The following is a 5,245-nucleotide window of genomic DNA, read 5'->3' on the forward strand; positions in this document are numbered from 1 at the left end:
GAGCGAGAGAGAGAGTGGAGGTCAAAGGAAGAGGCCGCCAAGCTGGATATGAAGGAAGAGATCCGAAAGGCCATGAAAGAGTTGCAGTGTATTTCTGAAGTCACCGGTTTGAGTTATGAGGATTTATGCATTCATCCGAATTTGGACCTCTCGAAAGGGTTCAAGGTGCCAAAGTTTGACATTTTCGGAGGAATAGGGAACCCCTTAGCACACCTGAGGGCCTACTGTGACCAATTCGTGGGAGTTGGAATAGATGAAGCTTTACGGATGCGGCTTTTTAGCCAAAGTCTGAGTGGAGAGGCTCTGGAATGGTTTGCATCTCATGAAACAAGACAGTGGCCTAGCTAGAATGCTTTGGCTAAGGACTTTATCGAACGATTCGCCTACAATGTAAATATCGTTTTTAATCGTTATTCCTTGGAATAAATGAAGTAGAAATCAAATAAAAGTTACAGAGCATTCACATACAGATGGAGAAAGGAGGCAGCTAGAGTTTGGCCTCATATGTTTAAGAAGGAAATTGTTGAAGTATTTGTGCGGATTCAAGAGCCAGAATATTATGATAGGATCATGTTGCTCGTTGGAGAAAAGTTTGCTGAGATAGTCAAAGCAGGTGAGACTATTGAAGACGGATTAAGAACCAGAAAGATTGTTCGTGTTGCTGTCTCGACCGGATCCTCGGGTTTGTTGAAGAAGAAAAGAGAAGATCTGTCTTCCATCTCTTATGAGGGGAAGAAGATCCCAAGGAAATCCTTATCATACCAAGGTCGTTCTCGACCTTCACAGAGTTCGTACCCGGCTTGTTATGCGCAGGTTGATTACCAAAATACCCCTCCCCAAGTTACCAAAATTCCAATCCCCCAGTTACCGAAATACCAATCCCCAGTTATCAAAATACTCCCCCTCCTAGCCACAACGTTCACACAAATTACCAAACGCTTCCCCCAATGGACCAAACTGCAGCTCCACTTTACCAAAATACCCCCTCGAACTACCAAGCTCCACAATCAAATTACCAAATCAACTCATACCCCAGATATCAATCCCTGTGTCCAAACGCTCCAAATTATCGTCAAATGCCTCCTCCGCAACAAGGCAATTATGATCCCCCTGTCCTAGATTTGAGAATAAGTCTGCTAGAATTTTCATTCCGCTCATTGAAAGCCGAACAAAGCTGATCGAGAGATTAACTGCGGCATGATATATTCATTTAGTGGGGCCCAAGCCGATTGACACTAGCTCAAAGTTTTACAGACCTGATCAAAGGTGCGCATATCACTCCAATAGTGTTGGACATGATACCAAGGACTGTATCAACCTGAAGCATAAGATCCAAGACCTGATCGACCAATATGAACCGGAAAGGGCTGTAGCCTCGTTGATCATTAGAGAAAAGAAAGAATTTTGTCATTCTGACACCCGAAAATGCTGTTGCCAAGGGAAATTCTTGACCGACCAAATTTTCTGATTGAAATGGCTATTACCCAGGGTCTGACAAGATCCAGCAGGTGCTACATACCAGAAGAGTTAGCCTAGGGAGTGTAGAAGAAATATCAGTCTAAAAGGTCGATTAGTGAAGCTGAAGCGGATGAGTTTTGAAGAAAAATGCAGTCGAAAGATTGTTCGATTGTGAAGCATTTGGAAAACACGTCGGCTTAAATTTTCGTATGGGCCTTATTAATGAGTTCACAGTTGCACAAGCAGGCTCTGGTGAAGGCTCTGGATGATACTTTTGTGCCCGTTGGAACCAACAACGACAATCTAATAGCCATGACAAACCAGGTTATTCGAGGATATTGTATCAGTTTTTGTGATGAAGAGTTACCCTTTGAAGGTAGGATGCACAACAAAGCTCTGCATATCACCACTATGTGTTGAGGCAAGATAATAAATCACGTCTTGGTCGATGATGGATTCGATCTTATTACTTGCCTACTTTCGACTCTGAAGCAGCTGAGATTTGACCTGGAAAAGCTTCACCAGAACCAAGTCAATGTCAGGGCTTTTGATAGAGTGCAAATAGACACATTGGGTGCGGTCAACTTAGATATTCAGGTGGGTCCTGTGAAATTTAACGTGGAGTTCCAGGTGCTAGATATCAACACCAGTTACAATTTGCTTCTGGGAAGACCGTTCCTCCGTATGGCTGGGGATATGCTGTCTAGACCGTTTATCCAGGAATTGGTCATTTATGGTGAAGAGAGTCATTCCAATGGGTATGCACTGATCGTTGATGATGTCTCTCGAGATTGTGATTTCTACACGGTGGAGCTGGTAAATGCCACCGGTGATGACTTAGCTCCATAGCCTCTTATGCCTTCTGTGTACAAGAAAATTGTCACTGTTATGCTCCGGAGTGGTTTCGAACTAGGTTTCGGGTTGGGAAAGCATTTTCAAGGAATTGTCGAGTCTNACTTTCGACTCTGAAGCAGCTGAGATTTGACCTGGAAAAGCTTCACCAGAACCAAGTTAATGTCAGGGCTTTTGATAGAGTGCAAATAGACACATTGGGTGCGGTAAACTTAGATATTCAGGTGGGTCCTGTGAAATTTAACGTGGAGTTCCAGGTATTAGATATCAACACCAGTTACAATTTGCTTCTGGGAAGACCGTTCCTCCATATGGCTGGGGATATGTTGTCTAGACCGTTTATCCAGGAATTGGTCATTTATGGTGAAGAGAGTCATTTCAATGGGTATGCACTGATCGTTGATGATGTCATTTCACTGTTATGCTCCGGAGTGGTTTCGAACTAGGTTTCGGGTTGGGAAAGCATTTTCAAGGAATTGTCGAGTCTATCTAAATTCCCGCCAAAGGAGCAAAGTTTGGTTTGGGGCATGTCCCCACAGATGATGAAGCAGAGATGAAGAATAAGAGTGTTGATCAAGCATTGACCTGGCCAATTCCTCATCTCTACTAGTCGTTCCCGGTGCGAGGATGTGTCAGTGATGATAGTCTCAAGGAAGGAATCTGGGCCTTTTTGAGAAGATTAATGCGGTCTTCAAGAAAGAGGCTGGGACATCAGGTATCCGTGACGCAGAACCTGATCAGAAGTTGCATAGTTGGACCTCCACAACACTCTTGATTTTCCGCTCATCTGGGTAGAAAGGACATGTGTTTTGTTTGTTTTTAAAATTGGTGGTAGTCCGGAAGAGGCCTGGAACCCACCCTTTATGCAGTTTTTATCTGTTTGAAGTTTTTAAATTCCCTTGTGATGTTTAAAAAGGCAAAATGACCCTCGGTCATGTCCAAAGTTTGTATTTGTTTTACAATTTATATGAAAGCCTCTTTTATCAAAAATTTGTTTACTTATCTGTTTATATTTTACTTTTCTAACTTTGTTTGTTTATGTTTTCAGTAATAGTAATTTAAAACCTGCCAATGTCATGTCATGAGCCGAACGAACGAAATGAGGCAGGTGATGATGAATGCGAGGTGCATGAAGATAAAAATAAGGTACCCGAACATGTTGCCGAAGAGTTTCGACAATTTGAGAATAAACACAAGTCAAATTTAGAAGAAACTAAAATTGTGAATCACGGAGATGAGGAATGTGTTAAAGAAGTAAGAATTAGTGTCTATCTAACGAAAGCTCAAAGAAGAGAATACATCGATGTATTTGCCTGGTTTTACAGGGATATGCCAGGGCTAAGTACGAATATGGTGTCCCACAAGTTGTCGATTAGTCTAGATTTCAATCCAGTAAAACAAAAAACTCGGAAGTTCAAGCCTAAGTTTAGTTTAAAGATCAAAGAGGAGATTACCAAGCAGATCAAGTCTCAAGTAGTGGAAGTGACGCAATATCTGACTTGGTTAGCCAATGTTGTTCCAGTTGCCAAGAAAGACGGAAAGATCAGGATTTGCGTTGACTATATAGATCTCAACAAAGCAACCCCAAAAGATAATTTTCCATTACCAAGCATCCACATTCTCATTGATAATTGTGCTAAGCATAAGATGCAGTCATTTGTGGATTGTTATGCGGGTTACCACCAGATCCTGATGGATGAAGATGAGGCAGAAAAGACAGCTTTCATTACGCCTTGGGGTGTATATCATTATCAGGAGATGTCGTTCGATCTCAAAGATGCTGGTGCTATTTATATGAGGGCTATGACAACTATCTTTCTTTATATGATTCACAAAGGGATCGAAGTGTATGTAGATGATGTCATAATCAAGTCCCGCAAGAGTTGGATCAGTTGACAAACATGAGAAAATTCTTTGATTGTCTACGCCGATACAATTTGAAGTTAAATCCCGCCAAATGTGCTTTTGGAGTGCCAGCTGGTAAGTTGTTGGGATTTATAGTCAGCAGGAAGGGCATTGAGCTTGACCCGTCCAATATCAAAGCGATTCAAGAGTTACCTCCTCCGAAGACCAAGAAGGAGGTGATGAGCTTTCTAGGAAGCTTGAACTACATCAGCCGGTTCATAGCTCAATCCACAGTGGTGTGTGAGCCCATCTTCAAGTTGTTGAAAAAAGATGCCCTGACCAAGTGGACCGGAGAATGTCAAACTGCTTTTGATGCCATCAAGAATTATTTGTCCAATCCGTCGGTGTTAGTCCCTTCTCGAGAAGGAAGTCCTTTATTGCTATATCTATTTGTCTCAGATAATGCATTTGGATGCGTGCTTGGTCAACACGATGAAATAGGGAAGAAGGAGCGAGTTATCTATAACTTGAGCAAAAAATTCACTCCATATGAGGCTCGTTACACTCTGTTGGAGAGGAGATGTTGTGCTTTGACTTGGATTGCTCAGAAGTTAAGACATTATTTGTCTTCTTATACCACATACCTTATTTCCAAGATGGATCCGTTGAAGTATATTTTCTGGAAAGCAATGCCAACTGGGAAATTGGCTAAATGGCAAATGCTTTTGAGTGAGTTTGATATTGTGTATGTGACCTAGAAAGTGATAAAAGCACAAGCCTTGACTGATAATCTTGCAGAGAGTCCAGTTGATGAACAGTATGAACCGCTCAAGACTTATTTTCCCGATGAAGAGGTTGCATTTGTGGGTAAAGATATTTCTGAATCATATCTTGGTTAGAGAGTATTCTTTGATAGAGCAACGAACCACCAAGTGTCACGACTCGGGATCATCCCCTAGTCGTAACCGACGTACTCGACCTCGAAGAGGTCTAATACAAGACTCTTAGCATTCATTCATCGCATAGACACTAAAACCATAAGGAATTAAAAACTTTCTTTACCAAGAAAACATTTCATTAAAAAAAAAAA

This window comes from Solanum stenotomum, chromosome 3, assembly GCF_019186545.1.
Source record: "Solanum stenotomum isolate F172 chromosome 3, ASM1918654v1, whole genome shotgun sequence".
In the NCBI taxonomy this organism is placed as follows: Eukaryota; Viridiplantae; Streptophyta; class Magnoliopsida; order Solanales; family Solanaceae; genus Solanum; species Solanum stenotomum.